Below are 10,843 nucleotides of genomic sequence, written 5' to 3'. Positions count from 1 at the left end.
TGGTAATAAAAGGCAATAATGATGAAAACATTTTTTAAAAGATGGTTGAAGAGATTTTACTTATATCAGACTGACATATGACAGACTGACATAGAACAGAATCCTATCATAAACTGGGGACTATCTGTAACAGAATATCATGACATATGGCTGCCCAGTTAAAGACTACATTTCCCAGACTGTCTTGCAGCAGGTGTCAATGTGAGAAATGTGAGAAATGTGAGAAATGTGACCAATGTGAGAAACACAGTCCTTGGATTGGAGGTTCATGCTTTTCTATTCCACTGTGTGGAGTGAGGACATGGGGGCCATGTCTAGCCCTGGACCAAGCAACAGAGACTTTCGAATGAGTGGTGCATGCTGAGAATGACCAAAAAAAAAAAAAGGCAGAAGAGACCCAAATCCTCACTGCTATGAGACCCCCCACACACACCACCTTCATAAAAGCATCGTGTTTGCTGTCCTCCTGTGACAAAAGCTTCACTTGTATTCCAAATTATTCACAATTCCTAAATCTCAGTCCAGTCCCATTCCCCACAACTGTAGTTATCTAGTTCTAGTCTAACAGAAATACCACAGTGGGTGGCGTTAACAAACAGAACCTTATTTTCTCACAGCTTAAAAGGCTGGAAGTCTGAATTCAGAATGCTGGTTCTAGGGAAAAGCTTTCTCTCTCCGTTGGCTCATGGGGAAGGTCTTTGAAGGTCTTTGAAGATCTCCATGTGTCTTGGCATTTCTCTTACCCCGTCTCTCTCTACTCACATATTTAATCTCTTTGATCTCAAAGGAGATGAACTCAAAATACACCCTACACTAATCCTGCCTCCCCCCTTCACATAACTAAGATACCCCGTTCTCAAATGGGATTATAAACATAGCCATAGAGGTTAGGATTTACAACACATATTTGTGTCCGGGTGTGGTGCTGTAGGATAATGTACTGGACAGCAAGTTCAGTTTGAACCACAAGGTGAGCAGTTAAAACCCACCAGCCACTCCTCGGTGGGTTTCAGAACCAACTCCACAGCACTTAATAACAACTTCAATCCATGACATTCCACCCTTTGGCCCCTCAAAATCCATGCTCTTGCCACATGCAAAGCAATTCATCCCACTCACATCATTCTAAAAGTCTTAAAACAAATTCAAGTAGAAAATTTCATCCGCTGAGTCATGTAAATGGAATATAGGTGAGAGTTTAGGCATATTCAATCATTCTGGGCTAAAATTCCTCTTCATGTGAACCTGTAAAATTTAGAATACAGGTTATCTGCTTCTAAAATTCAGTAGTAGAACAGCCACAAAGTAGACATTCCCATTACAAATGGCAAAAATTGGACCAAAAGAGGGGATAAAAGGGCCCAAGCAAGTCCAAAAACTCAGCAGAACAAATAACATTAGCTCTAGGGTTGAAAATCCTCCTCTGTTCTCTGACACCAGTCAGATTCTGGGTGTAGCTCCTTTGGTCCTCCACCTTCAAGACCCCCTGGGATTGTAACTCTGGTCCCCTCTGAGTGGCAACCTTACCCCTAAATCCCAGCAGGCCCTGACAGTCTGCCCCTTGAGCCTGGTCGCCTTGTCCTCTCAGCTTTGGGAAGTGGTGTCATTCCCCCGGTACACTGTCACAGCTACCCTAAGTTCTGGAACTGGGTTGGTGAAGACCTGACTGGTTAAAACCTAGGAAGCTGTGTAGCTCCACTCCTGAGATCTGGGAGACCATGGCCCCACCTTTGGAAACCAAGAAGGTCCTGCTTCCTGTGTTCCTTCCAACGGTTCTGTGGGTCTTTGAGTTACTCCTGGATTGGTTCTTTCCTTTTCTGGGAGAATAACAGATGCAGTTCCTTTGACTTGCAGAACTCCAAGAAGCAGATGGTAGTCTTTCCTTTTGTTTTTTCTCTGCCTCCTTTAGTCTGAGCTGATGGGTTTTCTGCCACCGTGGCTGGTTACATCCATCAGTCACAGGGTTAATCTTTTGAACAAACGTTTGTGTTTCTACTTCCTTGGTGAAAATTCCAGGACACGTGGCCTTAGTTTTTTACAACAGAATTTGCCAGGTCTTTAAGCTTTGTTTTCATTTTGCACAGTTCATTTTTTAAGTGCCTGTTTTTCCTCCCACATTTAACTATAAGCAGCAAGGAGAAGCCATGTGGCCCTTTTGAGATCTTGCTCAGAAATCTCATCATCCAGCTATCCAAGTTCATCACTTACAAATCTTGACTTCCACCAAATATGTGAACATAATTCCAACAAGTTCTTTGTCAATGCCTAAAAAAGTATCATCCTTTCTCCATTGTCCAATCACATGTTCATAATTTCCTTTCACAGCCTCACCAGAAGCATATTTAAAATATACATTTCTAGCAATTTGCTGTTGCTGGTGCCATATGTATTCTCTAAGATGATAAAGAATTCTTCTCACTCCCTTCTGAGCCCTCACAAGATTTGCCTTCTACAGCCATAATTATACCAACAGTCTCTTTGAGGCAATCTGGGCCTTCACTAATTACCACCTTAAAGACTCTTCTAGCCTCTACTGATGACCCAATTTCAAAACTACTTCCACATTGTAGGTGTTTGTTAGAACAGAAACCCTACTCCTGGTACCAAATTCTGACTTAGTCATTTCGTGCTGCTAACAAAATGAAGAGCCCTGGTGGTGCTGTGGGTTAGGTGTTGGGTTGCTAACCACAAGGTCGATGGTTCAAATCCACCAGTCTACCACAAGTGGGTGTTGTTAACAGAGTCCCATTTTCTCACAGTTTAGCAGGCAAGAGGTCTAAGTTCTGGGTGCTGGCTCAAGGAGAAATCTTCCTCTCCCTGCTGGTTCTGGAAGAAGGTGTTTTGCTTTTCAGCTTCTGCTGCCTTGTGTCTTAGAGCTTCCCATGTGTCTCAGCATCTGTTTCACTCATCTCTTGGTTTACTTGTTTAATCTCTTTTCTGTCTCATAGTAGATATAAGAGGTTGACTCGAAATATACACTATGGTGATCTTACCTCACTAACACAACAAGGACAGCCCGTTCTCAAAAGAGATGATAATTCCAGGAACATCATTGTTTCTCACAGGTGCCGTCTAGTTGGTTCTGACTCATAGCGACCCCATGTGCAACAGGAAGAAACATTGTCCAGTCCTGCACCATCCTTACAGTCATGGTTCTGTCTGAGCCCACTGTTGTAACCACTGTGTTCATCCGTCATGTTGAAGGTCTTCCTAGTTTTCGCTGACTTTCTCCAAGGACAGGATACATGAGACAAAGCCTTACCATCCCAAGGAGCATTCTGGTTGTACTTGTTCCAAGACCAACTTGTTCATTCTTCTGCCAGTCCAAGGTATTGGCAATATTCTTCACCAACACCACACTTCAGGATTTGCAACACATATTTTAATTTCACAATTAGGATGTACAACACATATTTTTGTGAAACCTTATTTCACAATTAGGATTTACAACATAAATTTGGGGGGACTCACTTCAAGCTCACCGGCTGCTCCTTGGAGCCAGAACTGACTGGACGACATCTAATAACAACAGCAATTTCTATATTACCAACCGTGATGAATTTCTGGCTTACATCAGAGTCTTTCTGGAAAGGGAAACATTGGGAAGAAAACATTGCAGATGTTGACAATCTGGGGCCTGAGGTGTCCAGGCTCCAACACAAACATTCCAGTGCCTTGGGCAGGGATGAAGATCGCCAGTTGGTCTCCCTGTTTTCCACAAATACTCTGGAATCACGGTCAACACAAGAGAAAGGGGCTTCCAGGGACAAGGCATATGTGAGCATTCCTACTTACTCTTCTCAAACATGTGAAGGACTTGTTTGCATATTCCTATTTAATAAAAACAATAAACAAACAGTGAAAGCAAAGCCATCTCTGAGCTCCCTCTCACTCTAAAACATGTTTCTGCCACGGTCAGATTCACAAACCAGGACCAAGAAATTGCTTCTATTGAATTAACCATTCCCACCAAGCATGTCCCTCTGGATTCCATGACGGGTAGCTGCCATAAAAGCCACCAACAAGCTTGAGTAGTCCCAGGTTGGGGAGGGTGGCCTTTGACCAGCATGCCAATGTTGGGCAAGTCACACTTACACATGTGGTCTGAGAGCAGGCTCTTGTGATCTTGGGCCACAGTGGGTGACGGGCTCTGAACCACCACGTCCTGTTCCAAGCCCTGGATGTAATTGATGCTTAGCAGACAAGAGGAAGAACTCAGGCAAGAAGTCAGGTTCAGCTGCTTTCTGGACTTGACGACCAATCCTGAAAAACAGGGACAAAAAGCCTGTCTCGTGGAGAGCGCTAAAAACACCCCTTCATTGTTTGGTTCTCTATACTTGGGCTGGGACTCAGTGTTGATTAAGACCCAGGTGCCCATTCTAACGGAACTCAGAGGCTCTGGAGATCTGCGGGGAGGCCACTTGGGGGAGAGAAGTCTCAGCATCAAGCTTGGGTCCCCATCAATGGTCGACAAGAGTCTGCTGCTGTTAGCTACAGCTGAGTCAGCTCCAACTCCTAACAGCCTGATGTATAACACAGTGAGACACGGCCTGGTCCAGCATCACTTTCACGATCACAGGATGTTTGTATGTGTTGTTGTGATCATCTTGTCCATCCATCTCAGACCGGGCCTCCTCGTTTTCACTGACCCTCTACTTGACCTACCATGCTGACCTTTCATATGGATGAAACACTTAGTCATTCCTGATCACACATTCCAAATCAGCTAGCCAAACTCTCCCCTCCTCACTTCTAAGGCACACCCTGGTTGTAAGCTAAGGCTGGTTTGTTCATTCTTCTGGAGTCCTCGTCTGGTGGGCGCCATGGGTTAATGCGCTGGACTGCAAAGTCAGTTTGAAATACAAGGTTAGCAGTTCAAGCTCACCTGCTCTTCATTGGAAACCCTATACAGGGTCACTATGGGTCGGAACCGATGTGTTGGCACAGAACAACTGGAAACCCATGACCTATTCAATGTTCTTCCCCAACACCAAAGTTTAAATGTGTTCATTCTCTGATCTTCCTTTTGCATCACCCAGTTTTCACATACAAGAATTGACCCTCCCTTTCTTGTTGCAGTGAGTGGTCACCAGAGAGGCCTCCCCTGAAGGACCGTGAGCCCTCAGTGGGGTCAAGAGGACCGTGCTTGAGTCCCAAACCTCTGTTTTCTCATCTACAAAGTGGGCGTTTTAACAGCACTTGCCACTCAAGTGTGATGTGGGACTGAGAGGTTTTCAGAACTCTGCTGACCATCCTGAATGGGAGAGGCCACAGGTTCAAGGCCAGGAGGTGCCAGTTCCAGGATCCTGGTCTCTGGAATGGGGGAGGAAAAGAACATCTCACAGAGCCATGGGAGTTGCAGTGGGGGCAGCATGGCTTAGCCACGGGGGTCTCACCTCCAGTGTCATCTCACAGAGCCATGGGAGTTGCAGTGGGGGCAGCATGGCTTAGCCACGGGGGTCTCACCTCCAGTGTCATCTCACAGAGCCATGGGAGTTGCAGTGGGGGCAGCTTGGCTTAGCCACAGGGGTCTCCCATCCACTGTCACGGCCAAGCTCAAAAGCCCCCTCTCTGGGAAGCTCTTCCTGCTCCCTGGTGCCAACTTGGTCCCTGACTCCATTCCCTAGAGTGTCTGTGGCAGAAGTAACACAAATGGAGAGATTTAAAGAGCAGAAATGTGCGGCCTCTCAGTTCTGGGATTGCAAGTCTGAATCAGGTCCTGGGACATTCCTGGGTTCTTGAGAGGGTGGCCTCATGGAATCTGTCTCCCTATGTGACACTTATGGTCTTTTTATAACTCAGAAGGCGTTCGGTTGAGGCTTCAGCCTACTCTGATATCACTTCGTGAACAACAACCCCAAACCCTACTTACACACAGTCACAGCCTCAGGAGTCAGTGCATCTGCATGGAGGACACAACCCAAACTGCAACTAGGCCCCTGGGGTCTTCCTAGGATGGGAGCCTGAACATGGGCTAGACCCTCAGCAGGTCTAGGAGCGTACCTCAAGGCTGTGTCCCCCAAGGCCAGCACGACCCCAGCATCAAGGGGACCAGGAATGGGGTGCTTAGCGCTATTCTCTGAAGGCAGGGAGCCCCCTTCAGCCGGTGTGCAAGCAAGTGGGCTGTTATGAGTTCAACTGTGCCTCTCCAAAATCTGTGACTCCTGAGCTCTGTATTGTGTGCATCTGATTCCATCTGGGAAGAGCAGCTTGTTTGTTACATTGCTGAGACCAGGTAAGGTGTGTCTTAAGTCTTTTTTGTTTTGTATTTTTTATTGTGATTGGTGCAAAGCTTTGCAGAACAAATGGGTTTTCCATTCAACAATGCACAGTTTGTTTTGTGACATTGTTTGCGATCCCCACAATGGAACAGTGCTTTTGCCATGTCCTTTCCGTGTTTCTCCGTTTTCATTCCTCCTCCTTTCCTCTCCATACTTCTGAGTGATATATGAAGTTGCCATATGCACACAGAGAGAGGCAAACACCATCAGAGGACGACAGATGCCACGTGGACATTGCCAAGGAACCGGAGCAGAAAGAGACGAACGCGGTCCTTCCCCCAGAGCCCACAGAGAGAGAGCTTTCCCCTAAATCACAAGTCCCGAATCCGGACTTTGAGTCTTCTCAACAGTGAGAAACATAGTGACTTAAAAAAACACACAAATGTATTTTCTTACAGTTCTGAAGGTCAGATGTCCAAGGCTAGCTCATCGTGAAGGGTCCAGGGGAAGGTTTCCTGAATCGTCCCACTTCTAGAGGCTGCCTGAATTCATACTGCAGACCCTTACTAACACCACTCCGCCCTCTGCCCCATCTTCTTGTCCCTTCTCTGCCTCTGACCTCCTGCCTCCCTCCCTTCATTGTGCTCAGGGTCACCCCTGCCACTAAGATCACTCACTGTTCACATGTGAGTGTTTATGAGACAGGATGAGGACATGGAGGTCTTTGTGGGGAGCATCCTCCTGCCAACCACAAGTCTGCACAGTGATTCTTCAAAGGAGGCAAGAGAGGTCTGCCGAGAGAAAATGGACTAGAATGCACAGCTTTCTCCAAAAAAGGGCTTAAACAATAAGGTAGCTTGGTAACAAACTTGGTAGCTCCCTTGGCAGGAAATCTGGCCAAAGGGTGGTTCCAAAAGTCAAAAAACAAAACAAAACAAAACAAAAGCAAGTTTACTACCGTTCAGTTGATTCCGACGGATAAAAACAGCATGAGACTCAGCAGACTGGAAACCAGAGGGCTTCTGAGATTTCCTTTCTCCCAAGGAGCATCTGGTGGGTTTGAACAGTCTACCTTGAGGTTAGAAGCCTGCTGCTTAACCCGTGCATCCACCAGGTCTCCTTTCAGCCCTACATCACCCTTGCATGAAGAGCTGTCAATACGCCCACTTTTCAGATGAGAAACTGGAGGTTAGTGGACATCATGAGGATATTGGTACCTTCCTTGTGTCTATGGAGTCTTGGTATGGCTCTCTAGGATAAGCACTGGACTACTAACCACAAAGTTGGTGGTTCAAACCCACCAGCCGCTCCTTGGAAAACCTATACAGGGTTTCTATGAGTCAGAACCGACTTGATGACAGTTAAGAACACCACCATGATTTTCATGGTCCGGTGAACATCATGATAAATGGAGAAAAGATTGAAATGGTCAATGATTGCATTTGACTTGGATCCACAATCAATACCCAAGGAAGCAGCAGGCAATACATCAAATGACATCTTACATTGGGCAAATCTGCTGCAAAGGATTTCTTTAAAGTGTTAAAAAGCAAAGATGTCACTTAGAGGGCTCAGGTGTGACTGACTCAAGTCATGGTCTTTTCAGTCACCTCATGCATGTGAAAACTGTACACTGAATAAGGAAGACTAAAGGAGAAATGATGGATGTCCTTGAAGGATGGTGTTGGTGAAGAATATTGAAAGTACCATGAACTGTCAGAAGAAGGAAGCAATCAGTCTTGGAATTGTGCAGCCAGCATGCTCCTTAGAAGAGAGGATGGAGATACTTCATCTCTCACTCCTTGGACATGTCATCAGTAGGGGCCAGTTCCTGGTAAAGGACATCAAGCTTGGTAAAACGGAGTGTCAGTGAAAACAAGGAAGACCCTCAATGAGACTGAATAGCACAGGCACTACAAAACTGGGATTGCAAGCATGGACCAATTCTGTCGTATGCAGAGTTGCTATGAGTTTGAACCAACTCAATGGCTCCTAACGCGTTTTTTATCTTTATCCTTAGCTCCTCCTGGTCACATAACAGCTGCCATAACTCCTCACATCACATCTCCACACAGGAAGGAAAGTGGTGGGTCTTCTGCACATCCTTCACATGTCATCAGGGAGGTAAGTCTTGTCTCATTGGTCAGAACTGAATCACATGGCCTCCCTCCTCCAGCCAATGGGGATGGGGAATGGGCCCATGATGATAGGCTTAGAGGAGTCTTGATTTTTCCTGGGCCTGAGAGGGGTCCCCCTTTGCTGCGTACTTGGCTACGCCCCCGCATGAACAAGCCAAGGACATGAACGCATTTATGAGGTATGCCGCATAGCAAATGACCACTCAACAGCCTGAAACTGCACACATTTCTTATCATAGTTCTCAGGGTTCCAGGCAGGCTGGGTCCTCAGCTTGGGGGTCTCACACGACTGGAATAAAGGAGTCAGTCACAGCTTCATACCCTCCTGAGGTTGCAAGTCCACACCATTGTTGAAAGAATTCAGTGCTGTAGGATATGTGATAAAAACAAAACAAAACAAAAAAACCACCCCTGATTTGTTTTCTTTTGTGAGCTGTCATGACATCCCCTCCCTCCCAGGCCTTGCTCCATCACCAGCCACTCCCAAAGCTGGATACTGCAAATGGCAGGGGTAGAGGGGAGCTGATGAGGATGGGCGAGCTAGTGGACAGTAGGGCAACCATCCAGGCTCCACATGGGTTGCCCAATGGTGGGTCCCTTTTTTTTTTTTTTTTCCGTTCCAGTGAGTGTTCCTGAGGCAGAAGGGCTGGGTCCCCACTACCTCTATCTGGACAATGAGGACAGTGACAACAAGAGTCAGGTTTACTAACACAGGAGGGCCAGCCCTTAGCGGTGGATAGTGTGAGCGCTGAAGGTCAGGTGCTCAGGGGCCTGAGACAGGATGGGTGGTCAGAGTGCACGCTACCTGAGGGGGTCTCACGGGGAGGGTCTCCAGGTGATGAAGTATCAGGGTTAGTCCAGCTATGTGGCTAAAGTTGCTGCTGAATGCAGTGTTCCGACAGGAGGCCAGTGCCCGGGACACTGATCAAGTTTAGGGGGCAGAGGTGTGGGGACCCGAGGACAGACCCTTAGGCCTAAACACTTTACAGCATCACTGTGGGGGAGCATCTTGCAGCGGCCCTAGGGAACGAGCTATGATCACACACCCCCATTTAGTGGTCTGGAAAGGGGCTTCCTGAGGTCACCCAGAAAATCCAGCCTCCTCCCCTACTGGGCGTTCAGGAGAGTGGGAGGGTCCTGGACATGGGGTGGAGGGGAGAGAGGTAGAGCCCTCCCCACTCCTGCCTGAGTGTCCTTTGTACCCCCATCCCTGGACTGGCCCAGGGTGGATGGCCCATAAGTACTTGTGGATTGCAGGAGGAAATGAATGAATGATTACGGGTGAGGCCCAGACATGGGGGGCCTTGAACACGAGGCTCAGCTGTGGGACCAGGCTGACTGGAGGTTGTCGGGACTGATGGGAGGGGGACCTGTGCTGGACCTCCAGCAGAGGCCAGGCTGCAGTCCATAACTGGCACTCAATAAGTCATGCCGAACAGCAACTTGAACTTATTACCTTCACTGCAAGTCCCAGCCACTCCCTGAAGTGCTGATTTCTCCAGAGGAACCCTGACTGGCTCGGTTAGGCCCTGACTGTGTCGAATCCATCCATACGGATCAATGCTGCCATGGATTCTGTCTACGGTCAGCGCACGGCCAGCCCAGCCACATCAGGTTTCTGGAACGCCGCTGGGAGGGGCAGGAGGGAGCAAGCCTCATTTTCCTTGCCTTGTCTTTTCAAATAAAATTGCAAATAAACACAGGAAAAATCCTCCTCTACTACCACCCAAGAGAGACTCCTCCTGACTCTGGCCCTGACTCTTCCCCCACAGGTAAAGCGGCCAAGGGCAAAGATGGGGACCAGGCGCAGAACACCCTTGAGGAGCTCACAACCAAGTGCAGACAGAGACAAGACTCAGTGCAAGCACAAACCTTGGAATGGACCAATGGCTCCATTTTACAGATAGAAAAACTGGGGACTGGGGACTGGGGACTGGGGAAGAGGGAGGCTTGCTTGCTGTCTCACAACATAAACCAAAAAACAAAACAAACCCAAAACCCAATCTGTTATCGAGTGAATTAGCAACTCTGTAGGACAGTTAGAACTGCTCCCAAAGGTTTCCAAGACTGTAAATCTTTATGGGAGCAGACAGCCGTATCTTTCTCCCTGGGAGCAGCTGGTGAATTTGAACAGCTGACCTTTCTGCTAGCAGCCTAATGCTTAGTCCATGGCACTACCAGATCTCCTTCTACATGATAAGTGTAGCTTAAATCCACATCAGAAGACTCTAGACCCTGCCAAGTTGAGGCAGAAAAGGCCTGGTGGGTGGAGATGATAGGACTGAACACTGGCAGGTACAGGGAAAACCTGCCACTTGCTCTCCTGGCCCCGCCTGCACCCAGCACTCTTCAGTGTGGCTAAGGAGCTAGGGGAAGGGTTAGGGCTAGGACTAGGGTGTGTGGCTAAGGAGCTAGGGAAGGGTTAGGGTTAGGGCTAGGGTGTGTGGCTAAGGAGCTAGGGGGAGGATTAGGGCTAGGGCTAGG

The sequence above is a fragment of the Chrysochloris asiatica genome, unplaced genomic scaffold (genome assembly GCF_000296735.1).
Source record: "Chrysochloris asiatica unplaced genomic scaffold, ChrAsi1.0 scaffold00319, whole genome shotgun sequence".
Classification (NCBI taxonomy): domain Eukaryota; kingdom Metazoa; phylum Chordata; class Mammalia; order Afrosoricida; family Chrysochloridae; genus Chrysochloris; species Chrysochloris asiatica.
Note: the sequence above shows the minus strand (reverse complement) of the source record.